Genomic DNA, 15,496 nt, shown 5'->3' with positions numbered 1-15,496 from the left:
GTGGGGACCGCATATTGCAAACGTGAAATGCAAATAGCCCAAGTGCACAGCGTAGATGGTGTACCGGGGGTAATATAATGCACAGTCTATTTGTCTGTAAATACACTACAAAGTTGTTAACGCATGTTTGAACAATCTAAAAATAAACAGGTTGCTTTTCTACTTACTTGTGCTTCCGTTGCAAACCATTTTTGACAAGAAGAAGGTTTATTTCCCTGCAAGTGACTAAGGGCGGCAGAGGGGGTGCATTGAAACCGTCGCAGGAGTGATCTGAGGCAAATGAGCGTGGCGCGCTTTCGACAGTTGCGAGCTCTTCCTCCCTCCCCTTACCCACCTTGTGAAGTACATCCTGGTCTAGATATCATGTCGGGAAACAACCTCTCCGCAATATCGGTTTTAGTAGCGTCTAACGGCGGTATGAGCCGTATACAGTACTGTGTTCCCCATAACAGTCAAGATATTGTATCCTGAGGTTACTGATGAATGAACCAAGTTATTGGACGAGTGCCATGTTATCATTAAATCCCCAGAACGTGGATGCCAGGCGTGACGTCTGATTTTTTTTCTCTCTGGATTGCAATTAAAATAATTCCTATTGGAATATTTTCACGGCATGCATTTGAAATATAGCTGTTAGGGCGAGCCTTAAAGCGGAACGTAAGTGGCTGGGTGCTGGGAGCCTCGAATAATACGAACTACAAGATTGCCTTAGAAAGCAGGATTAATCCTGTTAGTCTCGGGAGCGCACGGTGCCCAATCAGAACAAGATTAAACTTGAAAATCAAGGCATTCTGCACCGGTCACAAAGGAGTCGGCGGCACCCTGAATCCAGATGCAATTCACCGGAGCCACTCCAGAAAGCTAGGGTCTTCATTAGGAAGGGCGTCAAAGGGTACGGGGAGAAGGCAAGAGAATGGGGTCGAGAGGGACAATAAATCAGCCATGATAGAATGGCGGAGCAGCCTCGATGGGCCGAGTGGCCTAATTTGGCTTTTAAATCTTATGTTCTTCTGGTGTTTTATATAAAGTTATACGTCCAGTTACCCTCCATATCGCATTTGCTTCTGCAGTTTACAAGGTTGGGTGGGGTCCACGTGTATAGGTAGGCCTTGGCAGTTTTGCCACGTTTCAGTGGAGGGTGGGGGGGATTATTACTCATTTCTCCCAATACTGTGGAAAATAAATCTTTATAACTTTAATACCTGTAACTATTTTGTCACGTGTGTGACATGCACGTTCTACCTACTTCTGGAAAGCACCGACTTAAATGAGACTCGGTTCCTCAGCTTTAAATAAAATAGGGAGGGGGGGCGGTCGATAAAGACATTGTTATCTCCACGCTCAGGAAATGCTGCTGATATCACAGATTGTGTCTCCTGCGCCGGCTAGGAGTTGATAGGTGAATTGAATGGCTGACTGCAGCGGCCGCGTACAACCTCAGCAACAACACGTCACCTTCCTCGCTGCCATCTGTTAGCGGCGGCTCCCCACACCAACACACAAAGGTACCAGCAGCCAGCAGCCGTGACTAACTCCAAACAATAAAACTCCAGGCGCAGACTGCTTAATCTACGTGACCGAGCTCCGCTCTGATAAATGACAGGTTGTAATCTAGATACTATGATCCAGCAAATCTCTTGATATTATTAAGCGACTGAACCAGCACCATATTACTCTTCACTTAAATGATTTTATCTGAATTTAAAATTCAAGTACTTAATTTGATATAAATTGAACTGCGAATTAAAACCTGTAATTGCTCTAGGCGCTTAATATATTGCTTGATGGTGGCTTTATATCTTCATACACAGTGATTGACAAGGTATAATTAATCATCGTTATTTCTGCTGTAAGTATGGGTTTATTTTGTAACCCTCATCAGTAATTTTCTCGAGTGCAATAATCCACCATTTTATTTCCACGTGGTATTTTTTTCCAAATGAAAATACAAGATATTAGATTAAATTACATGTAATGTGCTTATTCTAATGATTTAACAGCGCGTTGATGTCAAACTGTGATCACTTGAAGCCTCCGTCGACTGCGTGCGGGCCCGTTGCTCTATCTAAGTCCCCTTCAGCTGTGGATGAGCTGTTTCATGCCGACGCGATTTGCTTTGCTGAAGATTGGCTGTTTCTTTTTCTAAAGGAAAAAAAATCTGATTATAACATCTAATAACAGTGGGACCTGGGGTGGTGGCGGGGGTGGGGGGAACTTCTTCACTCAGACAGTGATGGGAGTGTGGAACGAGCTGCCAGCGGAAGAGGTGGCTTCGGATTGGATGTCAACATTTAAGAGAAGTTTGAATAGGTATATGGATGAGAGGGGAATGGAGGGTTATGGTCGGGGTGCAGGTCGATGGGTCTAGGCAGATTGATAGCTCGGCATGGACTAGATGAGTCGAAGGGCCTGTTTCTGTGCTGTACTGTTCTTTGACAGTGAGCTGAAGTTTATATGGATGTAAAAGCACGGGGGAATAGGGGAAGGAACTGTCAACACTTAAAGACGTAGGAGGGCAAGATTTCAGTTTTGTCAACAGTAAGTCGATTTGTCTGCTAAACGGCCAAACTTCAAAAACATGATAATGTCATAGAAACATCCCGAGGTACATCAGCAACGTTTCATTCACTGTCCCCATTGCTTAAAATAATTGCAGAGGTGGGCGCTGAAGCAGAGTCTTTCTTTTACAAAACCCCGAGGCCTGTTACCTTCACGCGGGCCCTGACCGCCGCTAGAACTCACACCCCTCCCGTACTGTCCCGTCTCCAGTGCTAAGACGCCGCGCAGTCTGTCAGCAGGAGGCGCTGCCGAGCATGGACCGAGGGTGCGCCCAGCCGGCTGAACCAGACCTCGTTCACCTCGTTCATCCGGCAATGTTACAATCGGAGATGTTACAATCCCCTCGGAAAGTCTCAAATCGAATGTAGGTTTCTGTAAGCGTTTGATCCCAGAGAGAGAGAGAGAGAGCGCGGCTTCTTTAGTAACTAAATAGTCGTAAAACACTTGAACGACCCCCTCCTGGTAAATATCAGCGACTTGATTTAAATTGGATAGCGCGTAGATGTCACGATATATATGGGAGGGGCGTAAAATCTACCTGCCCTAATTGAACAGAAGTTACTGCCTACTGACAGGCTCATTTGTCGAGTTTTCAGCGCCAATATTTCACTGCACAAGACGGTTCCCTGTACACGAGGAACACATGCTATTGGAAATCTGCGTGACCCTGTTCGGTATCTCACGATCACAATATCACAAGTAAATATAAACTGAATTATTTTGTACAAAATATCGACGCATTATTGCGAAACCTCATCGCAAGGAAGGTAGCATGTGACCCGACCTTGAAGGCTTCATTTCATTTTTCCTGTGTTAAACTTTAGAGTTTGGAACAGTATGGGCTGTTTCGGTCTGTGTTCTAAACGTCGTATTCAGCGACTGTGAAGATGTCCGTGTAAATATCCGATTAGTAAATAACTGGCGCCAATTTCACACAAAGTTCAAAGTAAATTTATTGTCGAAGTTAGTTCTATGTCAGCATATACAACCCCGAGATTCGTTTTCTTGTGTACGTTCACAGTTTAAAAAAGAAACGTAAAATAATAATATTATTAATAAATTAAATCTAATGAGTGTCCAGAACATGATATGAACAGTCCTTGAAAGTGATTCCATAGGTTGTGGAATCAGTTCAGTGTTGGAGTGAGTGAAGTTATCCCCTCTGGTTCAAGAGCCTGATGGTTGAGGGGGTAAACTTACACACGACAGTGGAATTCTTTATAAGCCAGTAGCCCTTTTCCCGAGTCAGCTTTGAACTCAGCACACGCTCTTGCTACACAATCAGACCGTCTTGAACTGACCTTATCCTCGTTAACCGCTTCCCCGTAATCGTTTCTATTTAGTCTTGGGGGGGGGGTGGAAAGGTCTTAGTAAACGCTTCCTTTACTCGGAAAGGTGGCTCGTGAGCCCTCCTGGTCTGTGTGTCTGTCCCGTCACTGAGAACGTTTTCGCCACAAACTTGTTTTGGAAACTGGAGCTGGAGAGATGTCAGACGTCTCAATCGTGTAACTGGCGAATGTTTTGGAGAATACCACAACGGAAAGTGTGTATGTGGGGCGGGGTGGGGGAGTGGGAGAGACGGAGAGTATGTGAGAATGAGCGAGGGAGAGATAGTGTGAGAGAGTTTCTGTGTGTGTGTGTGAGAGAGAGAGAATTTCGTCTTCTCATTTTCTCGATATGTATTGACTTCTTAACATGATTTTTTCTTTTTGTATTTGCATATTTTGTTGTCAGGGGCACAATGGTTGTTTGACAATCCTGTTGGGTGTTCTCTGTCATTGAATTTATTGTATTTCTTTTGTGAATGCCCGCAAGAAAATGATTCGCAGGATTGCATATGGTGACATAAATGCACTTTGATAATAAAATTAACTTTGAACTTTTGAACTTCGAACTATCTGTGATTAAATCTGTGTGTGTGTGTGTGTGTGAGAGAGAGAGAGAGTGAGAGAGAGAGAGAGCGCTTTGGATTCCCAACATTTGCAGATTTTCCCGTGTTTGTGAGAGAAAGTGAGTATGCATGTGTGAGCGTGAGAGAGAGATTGTGTGTATGGTGGTGTAGGAGTCTGTGTGTAGGTATTGTGATTAAATCTGTGCGTGTCTGAGTGTACTGTCTGGGTGTGTATGAGTATGTAGATATATAACTGAATCTGTGTGGATGTGTGTCTGTGCTTGAGAGACTGAGGGAGGGAGAGAGAGAGTCCCTAAATCTGAATGTATGTGTGGAGCTGTTTTGTTTGTGAGTGTGAGTTCTTCAGCGCGATTCTGTGTGTGTTAATGTAAATCTGTGTAAAAGAATTTGACTGAGTGTAATTTAGTGTAGATGTGTCTCTGCCTGTACGCAGGTATGAATGCGAATCCTTGTTTGTGTGTGTGTGTGTGTGTGTGTGTGTTTGTGTGTGTGTGTGTGAGAGAGAGAGAGAGAGATGTGCATCTCACGAGGGTGTGTTTGTGTCTGTATGTGTGTGTCTGATTTTGTGGGCTGTGTGTCTGTGTGTCAAAATGCGAAATGTACGTAATTTGCGCGAGTTTGCGCCTTGGTGTGAGCGTGTATGAGTGTGAACCTCGTGCGTTTTTGTGATGGGCGTTAAGTGTATAAATTGGAGTATTAGTGTGTGAACTGTCTGTGGCCTGTTTCTGTGCGTGCGCGCGCGCGCGCGCTTGTTTTAGTGTTTGTGTATGTGTGAGTGTGTGTGTTGTCTGTGAGTATGTGTGTGTGTGAGTATGTGTATGTGTTTGTCTGTGAGTGTGTGTGTGCGTGTGTGTACATGCATATCCTTCTACCCTCCCTCCCCACCCCCACCCTCACCCAGCTCTCCCTGCTGTCTGTCCTCAAAATGTGAAGAGCCCGGACCTGAATTAATTAGCCGCTTTGGCTGTTCTCGGGACAGTAACAATTTGTCCTTACCGGATAATACAGACTTACTATGAACCCTCAGCATCAAATTCACAATTAAAACAGTGCCCCTGTAGGGTAATCGTGGCAACTAAGCGAGGAGTTAGAACTGATCTTAGAGCCGCGTTTTTGAAGGCTCGGGATGCTTGCGGGACGAAGCGCCTATTCAGAGAACAAGCATGCGAACGGTGCCTGGTTCTGGGCAGGACAATTTCCCCCCAAACATCCCTTGCTGGGAATGTTATTCGTTTGGGATTCCAACAACCATCAGACTTTTCAGAGAGAAACTTTTGGACGCGTTTACTGTAGACTGCAGGAACTGGCCATTTCATAATTTTCTTTCCACATCAAAAGGATTCAACACACTTTAAGTCTCCTCTCAGGGAAATATTAAGTAAAGAATCTCTTTTTATTTGATCTGTTTCTGCACGTTTCCATTTTTATGAGTAGGTTATGAGGATGGCTGCAGGGGGTATTCGTCTGCGGGAAATCTGTCTGCAAATGAAATTTTTAGACGCAGAAGTGTTTTTGGAGTGTTGGATGTATCCGCATTCTTCTTAGCACAGCAGAGACCAGTATCGCATTACTTCCGCGGGGCTGGCCTCTAACGCAAGAGGCCGGCTTGGTTGGAAATCACAACAAAAGGGCGAAATGGTCTTTAGTTTTCCCTTGCATCCGGAATTAAAGCAGATACATGTACACATACGAGGTTGAATGTGAGTGCGTGTCATGTGTGCACCTCTGAGTGTGTGGTGTACATGCATGTGCAATTGTATGTTATTTCAACTTTAGTCGGAGTTTTTTTGCATGTATGTTGTTTATGAGCGTGCGTGTGTGTGTTTTAATGTATATGGGTTTTAATATTTTTCTATTTATTTTTATTTATTGAAATACGGCGCGGAATAGGTCGCTCTGGCCCTTTCGAGCCCAGCAATCCTCGATTTAACCCTTGACCTAATCATGGGACAATCAACGATGACCCATTTCTATCAATGGTATGTGTTGGATCTGTGGCAAGCAACCCGCAGGGTCACAGGGAGAGAGTACAATCTCCTTACAGAGAGTGGCGGAAAATGAACCAGAATTGCTGGTACTGTGAAGCGTTGTGCTAACCACTATGCTACTGTGACGCCCACATGTACCTGCAGGTTTCATATGGGTACGCCTGTATGTACTGTATGGGCCTCGTGTATATGACTATGCGCATTTATATTTACATTTGAAGGAATAGCGTACACATATGTGATTGTACGCGAATTTCTGTCCTGCGGAACTCTAGTAAATACAATTCAGAGGGGTTAGTCCCAAATCCTTTTGTTTAGCATGAAACACCTGTAAAAGGTTACGAAAATAACTACCGCCTGAGAGAGGTCGACCTGATCTGAATATATCCGAAGCAGATAAAAGAAGGATTCTGTTGTTACGTGAAGAGCCGGAGATACGTTTTAAACATCGAATTTCAGGTTGGCATTTAACACCATACGCTGTGCCCACTAACTGTACGGTGTTGGTTGGTTGTTGGGGGTTGCGGTTTCACTGGGTGAATGCTCTCACTGCTCGACCATTTTCTTGAACACTAAATACGCAATTTTTGAGTATTTACTTTTACAGGTAGATGAAACTTCGTGATCGGACTCGGGAACTACACAGAAGGGGGAGAGAATGAGTGTGGAAGTATACAGAATTAGTTGGGAACGACATACGCAGTTTAAATATTGTAATAGATAAATAACTAGAAACCAATGCAACGTGAGTTTTGTGCTATTAACTATATAACGTCATGAGAAGCATGGATGTCAAGATGCCATTGTTTTCTGCAGTTGGTTTAGCATCCATGCAGTAGGAGAGGTTAGATAAATCTTTACAATGCCTGTGTTTTCCTCGGTTTGATGGTGAATACCAAACGCCTATATTGAATTAGGTTCCTATTTTAAATTTAATCGCCTTTTTTACCCAGTCTATGATTCATTCTCTCATTAACGGAGCCACCTGCCGAAAGTTAAATAAAACGCTTTAGTTTATCGGTCCTGACACTAATAGGTCGGCTGCAGAAGTTCCATTAATTAAAACTCAATTGAACACTTAAATGTCACGCTTGCCTCATGATCGGAAGAAGGCGGCCAAAACGCTCAATGTTCCACACCCGCACACACATAAACGCTTTTAAACAAAATTTAAAAGTACACACTTCACACATTGAACCGACCTTACTCCCAACGCACTTTAACATCTCTGCGTATCAACGCGAGGAGCAATTAGCTGGTCGTTTCTTTAATTAAGTACTCCTGGCGGATTTTTACTGAGGACAGACCACTGTACCCTTTTTACAGTGGAGATGATGGAACAAGCTTTCTCAATATTTCTCACCGAGAAGGTGGAAATTTACTGATTTTTGCGTCTTTTAAAAATAAAAACTGCTGGTTTGATGAGATTAGTTCTGATCTTCACATCAACGTCTTCTACAAGAAAGCAGATTAATTAAGTGCCGGGTCAAACATAACAAGGTGAAAGGTTAGTTATTCGAGTTGATTGCGATTGTGACCATTTTAAGGCTCCCCATCTTTCGCTGTGAACCCCAACGCTATTTAAATGTTGGTTTCATAAGAACAGGTTTTGTCATTTGCAAATTTCAATTTCAATCCAAGCAGAGGTATGTTTAAATTTTGGCCTAATTTTGTTTAACCTGATTGGTTCGTTGATTAGATTTACATTTCATGAAACTAAGAAGAATTTGGGAAAGATTGCAAACGTTTTCTGAGGACAATTTGAAGTGATGGTGGAATATTTTAAAATGCCAACTCTGTTCACTTAAATATAAAAAGTTTGAAGTTAAACGTAAGAAGGCAATGTGTTTTTCTGTGTGGGACCAGATGTACTATACATGTCGATTAAGCGACAAATTCTATATTTCGCAACGCGCACATCTCTCTTTATCACATTTCGTTGTTGTGTTTAGCCATCTCCCTACTGGGGCAAAGGCTGCCAACAGTAGCTCGCCAGAGTCCTCTGTCCTGGGTCAGTCTTTCAAGTTGCCCCCAGGTGTAGCCCAATTTCGAAGGTCTTCCTCTCCCAGGGATGAGGTCTTTGGAGTTTCTGTAGCTCTGAGTCTGTACGGGATGAGTTGCTGCTCCCATGCCCAGCCCTTCCCCTTTCACAGCTTGGCTTGGGACTGTCCATGGCGAAGTTTTGTTTTTGTATGTTTTAGCAGAATCAGTTTGTACTAAAACCATATTTAAAAAAAAAAGAAATCGGGAGATGCTTCCCCGTTTTTGCTTACATTTCAGTAATTCTGTTTGTCAAGTTGTATTAGTCGAATGATAGGGCTCGTCTTGTAGTAATTTGTTTAAAAATTAGAGTAAGGAATTTGATTATTCCGTCCATTTCAATTTCGAAAAAATACATCAAACACGACATTTTATTCCAATTATTTAAATTAAGTTTTTAAGTGAAGACCGTAGAGTGGAGTCTATCATTTAATCAGCTCCAGCAAGCATCAAGTTTAGTGTCTTTTTGTATTATTCTAGATGACATAAACTCTGTTTTAATTGTGATCTGAAATTCACCAGGAATTCATTGTATTTTGAGAGAAATACAGGTACTAAATTCTCACTTAAGAAATTTAAAGGTTTTATTTTGTTTCAATTTCCAATTTCAAAGATGCCCCAGGCCCGGAGACGGCTAACAACTCGATATAAATATTAGAAGCACAAGAGAAGCTGGAACTCCAGAGTAACACACACAAAATACTGGACAAGCTGCTGGTCAGTCAGCATCTATGGAAAGGAAGAAAACGGCGACGTTTTGGGCAGAGACCCTTCAGTCTTGAGGAAGGGTCTCGGCACGAAACGTCACCTGTGTATATATTAGAAGACCATCAATGAGAACTCAGTTTACAATTTATAAGACACCCCGGGCCGGAAGACAGTTAATGACTCAAAATTGTATATTACAAGTTTATCTAATATGAACAGGAGCTCTCATTGTGAGATTACTGAATGGTGTTCATTACTTTAACTTAGTAAATGAATAAATAGCCCATGAGTCTCTACTCATGGACTGTTTGTCCCACTGCCATCAGGGAGGAGGCTATGTAGCATCCACACCAAGACCACCAGACCGAAAAACAGTTACTTTCCCCAAACAGTAAGGCTGATCGGCACCTCCACCCGATAACCCACCCTCCACACTCCTAATCACCACTACTTTATCATTTCCTGTCAGTCACCTTATGTACAGGCACTCCTGTGCCTAGTGTCACTTTGTAAACACACACACACACACACACACACACAATCTTATGTTTTTATTGTGTTTTCATTATTATAGTGTTCTTTATCTTTTTGTGCTACACCGGATCCGGAGTAACAATTATTTCGTCTTCCTTTATACTTGTGTCCTGGAAACGACATTAAACAATCTTGAATCTTGGCAAAGAGTTATGGAAATGGCGCACCCACCACATGAATCATTCTGTGAAATTGACTTGTTCGCACCTAAGCCCACGTGGACTATGAAATCTGCGCTGTTTTACTGCACGGCACTGTTGGCGAAGCAGTTTAACTGGTGGCACAACTGACACCCCGTTGGTACAAGAAATTCTGCGGATGCTGGAAATCCGGAGCAACACAGAGGGTGCTGGGGAAACTCGGCAAAGTCAGGCAGCAGTTGACCGTCCCGGTAGGCCCGCTGTTTCAGCCTGCTCCTGCCCCACTGAGCTCGTGTCCGCATAACCTCGACTCCACTTAATCCCCTTTGGTTCAGTCCCTTCCCGCCCACAGCCACGACACATCACATGCTGGCGATCCCCTCAACAGCTTTCAATTTCATAGCCATGGTCGCCTCATTTCAGCATGCATGTCCGTCCGGTCAGTATACCCTTGTGTTCACCACCCCACCCCCTCACTTCAAGAAGGCCTTAAAACTCTCGACTATTTTCTTGGCAACAGACTCATGCGGTTCCCCGCCACCACTTCTCCGTCTGTCGGAACGGGTCCTCATCCTCAACAATTGCTCTTTCGGCTCCTCCCACTTTCTGAAATAGACGCTGCTGGATCTGCGGAGTTCCGCATTGTGTGTGTGTGTGTTGTCAACCCGTTGGCTTGCTTAGTCCGTTTAAGGCCGGAGTAGGTGTTACAGGAGGCACGGGCCAGGCACCGGTGTCAGCTGTACTCTGTGTTGGAAAATTTCTCGTCAGCTGACGGCGTCTGATGCCGGACGTGCACACAGTCTGCCGGAATAACTGCTCCCTGCTGTACAACAGATTAATCATTATATCAGCGTGACTGACATCTGTTGACCAGTTGTTACCTCTCTACCTTAACAAGGCGGCGGGACGGATTAAAAACAGTTCAAGCACATTGGACCCTAAATCATTAGTTACTTTAGTTAATCAATTGGGAAGACCTGGCCGGTCAAACCAGTAAACCAGAATAATTAATACTGTCTGTTAACATTGCGAGGGTGAGAGGGTCAACTGTGCTGAACACTACTACGCCAGTGACAGATTTAAGTTTGGATCCTGGCCAATGAGATATTATAGGTAGTCCATGGAATTGGGCACGAGGGGTCTGAGCTACCCCCCTCGCCATTACATTTATTGCCGTAGCGCAATAACGATATAAAACCCATCCAGGCCATGCTCTCTTCTCACTGCTGCCATCAGGAACGAGGCACAGGAGCCTCAGGTCCCACACCACCAGGTTCAGGAACAGTTATTACCCCTCAAGCATCAGGCTCTTGAACCAGAGGGGATAACTTCACTCACTTCGACATTGAAATGTTCCCACACTTTCAGGGACTCTTCATCTCATGTTGTCGATATTTATTTATTGTTCTCTTTGTATTTACGGCGAATGGCCAGAAGAAAACGAATCTCAGGGTAGTATAAGGTGACATACATGTACGTGGGTTATAAATTTACTTTGAGTAAAATAGATGTGAGCTGATATGAGTTAATGATCTTGACGTTATGTATTGACAAATATTGAGAGGAACTATTGAGGTCTCCCCAAGTACAAGTTGGTGTGGCGGGGACCAATCTGGTATCAGACACCGAGAAGAGGGAATTGTGGTGATATCGTCTTCAAAACACAGTCTTAGAAAGCATGTTGTAAATATTTGCATTCCTTAATTTGCATAAAGAAACCTAGTTTATTCTGCACCTGCCCCCGCGTGCTCTGGTAAAAAGATGTCATTTATTACAGCCCGAGACCTCTCTCCAAACCAAGAACAATTCAGATTAAAGTGGAAACGAAGAGCAACTCAGATTAAAATAGTTGCTCAAAATTGAGGGTAGGCGGTAAATATTGTTCTCTCAAGTACCGGTGCGGCAATTTATCCGCGTCAGCGGACGGACCCTCGGTATTTTTAAACACAAGAGATTCTGCTGGAAATTCGGAGCAACACAGCCACACACAAATTGCTGGAGGAGCTCAGCGGGTCAGGCAGCATCTGTAGAAATGAATAAACAGTTGACGTTTCGACAAGACTCCCTGTTTAATTTTAGTCAGATTGGGCAGTCCTGGGCAACGTTTTTAATCTACTGAAACATTAAAGCACGTGAGAAATATTTATATGAATGGAACATAAGTATCAACCAACACTAATAGTCTTTCGCTATTTTTGTAGATCAATACGACAATTAAATTATTAGTCGCTGGAGAGGTTTCCAATGCGAAGGACCAGTTTCCGCCTGGTTAACTGCTTTACAATCATACTTGATAATTCATGACGGTGAATGAGTGTCTTTCCGATCTATCAACAAGCTGTCAGCAATTGGCGTGTCTTATGTTGTCTAATAATTTGATCTATGCTGTACACTTTAGTCGTGACATCAATTCATTCCTCGCTTGATTCATTAACACGGTCTGTAGATCAATCTACAACGTAGGTTGGCTATCCGCTATCCACGGCCTCTCCGGCCCATCGTATTTCAAGCCCCTTGTTCTAATCGCTTTCCAGAACTATTTTCTAGTGGAATCAGCAGAATTTCTCCCACCCGCTTATGACTCCAAAATGAACAAGTCACACAGTTGAATACTAACACACACAAAATGCTGGGGAATCTTAGCAGAACAGGCAGTATCTATGGAAAGGAATAAACAGTCGACGTTTCGGGCTGACACCTTTCATCAGTCAAAGACTAAGCTTACTCAGAAAGTGCCAGCTATTTTAACTCCATAGCTCCAGCTCCCTTTATTTTATAGATTATCTGGCGGACAAATACGACCCCATCTTAACATCATAAAATTCATCCTGCGAATGAGCATTGCATAAAGGCGAGAAAGACAAATAGCCCGAGTTAGGGCAGTTTTAGTAACAATTAACAGAGGATGAAATACGTTCCTATCTTGCCAACTTGGCTCCCCGATTTCCAAACTTACGCTGGGGAATGAACTAGCATTCGCAAAATCTGAAGACACGGGGGAAAGTTCGCTCTGACGACTTTAAAGCCGATTATTTAATGGTACACTTGACTTGTCTGCCGAATTAACTACAGCCCTGCTGTACGAGACATTGCATGGTTTACTCTGGACAACAAGCAGCCCGGACCTGTTCCCCCACCCCCACCGCCCCACCCCCTCTTCAACAGACTTGTCCGTCTGTATGTATCACTGATGCACAACTTAAACCGGGAGAGAAATCAGACCTTTACTCTCTACGTTTGCAATGAGGATATTACAAAACTGAATTCACCACCGCGGTTTGTGTCATGCTAACTAGTTTAACTAAACAATCGCGCTTCGTTTATCCTAACCAGTTTAACTAACACTGTTGGTTGCTGGACTGAATACCCCAATAGGAAGAGGTTTTTAAAACGACCATACATTGTGAGGGCTGTTTTAGAATTTCTTTGAGACATAGGCTCGGTTCTAACTCCGTAACAAATATTAGCTCGAAACAAAATTTCTACAAAAAAAAACAATGTGTACATAGAGGGGAGATTACAAAAAAAAAGTGTCGACTTTCAAAGACCAGTTTTACCTTGCATGGGATCAAGATTAAGAATGAATAGTTTGTATCCACAGTATAGCGTAAAACATCAGATTATACCCAAGGTCTCGCAGAGTACAAAACCAATGCTTAGCAGCCTTGTAGGCATATTTTTACGGTATTATTTCGGCTACATGCGTTCACATTTTAAACAATAGGCATGGTAATTTCATAAACTAGAATAAATTATCGTAGTAGATCAGTCTTTATAACGTTAGTTTATTTAAACATAAATTTCACTATGAAGTATATCCAGGATTTCCTGTGAACCTATTCGCTTTATTTGTTTTCTGACCACACCATGTTAGAATCGACGGTAATAAATAGATCACAAAATGTGGGCATTAAAAAGCCCACATATTAAAATGTGGATAGAGCTCCGTTGATGAACAGAAGCACACGAGGGTGGCGTGTAGTGTGATACGCCCTGACACTATCTATGGCATTGTCAATACAGGGAAAACGCTGTAAGAGGAAGTCAAACTCTCTTGAAGCGACATTCGAATAATTAGCCACCACTGAACGGTCCATCAAGCGGGTATAAAAACAGAACAAGAATCCACAGTGTAATTCCAAAACAAAAGAAACCTCAACCTTACACGGATTAACCGTTCCAAAACGATCTGTCTGTTGTTATATTTGTAAGGGTCGATCCCCACTACACAACCAGGTTTAAATTACCATGTACAATTTTCTTTCAACGTCGCGCAACACTGATCAGTCACCACACGTGCAAAGCACAGAATCATCCCTCTAAAATATTTTAAACACACGAGGTTCTAAAATATTTTACTGCGTCTATTTCTGCCTAACGTACATGAAGCGTATAAATCCAGTACAGAAGTCAGCTTTATTTTTAATATAGTGGTAGTTTTTTAAATATATATATTGCAATTGAAATCACTATATACGATTTAGTCTAACTGTCTCTTCAACTCTGCTTCATGCTGCTAAGATTAAAATCAATAACCTTAAAGCGTCCACGGATCTACATAATAAAGAGCAACTGCTTAAAGATCGGCTCCGGCTTACTCGGGCCCCATGCAAATTAAAACATGCAGAATGCTTAATTGAATAAATACATATTTAATACAGGCGCATGTTATCGGGGCATTATAACGTCTAGATGTTTGGGTTATACATTATACATCATTCTTATACACAGGATGTCTGCAGGCGTGTATGAAATATGATATTGCAACATTCACAAGCGATTAATGCATCAACCGAGCATAAATTAATCAGCCTACTAAATTTTCACAGTCTAATAAATTTGAGGTTGGTTCGAACAATATTACGCCGTCAGAGGATAAATCATGTCTTACCGCCAGCCAGTTTCGCCACTGCGGTAACACCGCCAGACCTGTTCTCCTGGCAGGACTGTAACCTAATTGTTTACGAACAATTGGAGAATCTGTATTCGATCGCCAGTAACCCAGACGGAACGCCACATACAGCTGTGATCTAGAGCCCCCACTCCCTTTATAATCCTCGTGTATATCTGACCTCTGACCCACCTGCAGCGTCAAACTCCGCCGCCGCATCAATTCTTCATCCATTTCTGAACTTTTTCTTGTTGTTGAGGGCTGGCTGACTTCTCTTGTTAAACATGCCCCGTGACAAGTCAATCACGTTTGATCGTGATCTGATATCGCCAAATACAACATCCTTCGCTTTCGTCAGATAGTTTTTTTTCTTCCCTCTCTCTCGGTCGCAACGGCTGCGAATTCTTTGACAAAGGAAAAGACGATCTTATAACCCACTCTAATTAAGTTGACGAGCTCCGTATAGGTTGCAGGGAGTTGGGGACTACCTTGGACAAAATGTTAATGTAAATCCTCTGAATGATTGCTTCACAGTCAGACTGTCTGGACGTTGCAAAGGACCCCATACACGGCCCGTTTAATAAGTTCAAGACATGCCCGTTACCTTTACTTCCCCTAGCCTTAGTCAGTAGAAATAAAATTCTTCCGATGAAGTGCTATACCGGAAACGAATAACTATTCTTCCACGTCGGTTACGTCTATTAGTCGGAAAAGTCCTGTTCGC

At 43.0% G+C, this 15,496-nt stretch overlaps 1 protein-coding gene across 3 annotated transcripts in view; it reads right to left on the bottom strand.

Moving 5' to 3' along the window:
- Positions 1 to 14,871, bottom strand: part of LOC134359762 (LIM/homeobox protein Lhx2) — a 72,544-nt gene extending 57,673 nt beyond the window's left edge. The window contains exon 1 of one of the 3 annotated variants that reach the window (XM_063073364.1): positions 14,773 to 14,871. The gene's annotated coding sequence lies outside the window, so the exon portion shown is untranslated. Of the gene's footprint in view, positions 1 to 167; positions 254 to 334; positions 475 to 14,772 lie in introns of those variants that run through there. The other 2 variants (XM_063073362.1, XM_063073361.1) reach the window with 2 other exon arrangements.
- Between the last annotated feature and the right edge of the window lie 625 nt (positions 14,872 to 15,496).

The sequence above is a fragment of the Mobula hypostoma genome, chromosome 21 (assembly GCF_963921235.1).
Source record: "Mobula hypostoma chromosome 21, sMobHyp1.1, whole genome shotgun sequence".
NCBI lineage: Eukaryota > Metazoa > Chordata > Chondrichthyes > Myliobatiformes > Myliobatidae > Mobula > Mobula hypostoma.
The sequence above is the reverse complement of the archived record's forward strand: the minus strand, read 5'-3'. Positions and strand labels throughout refer to the sequence as shown.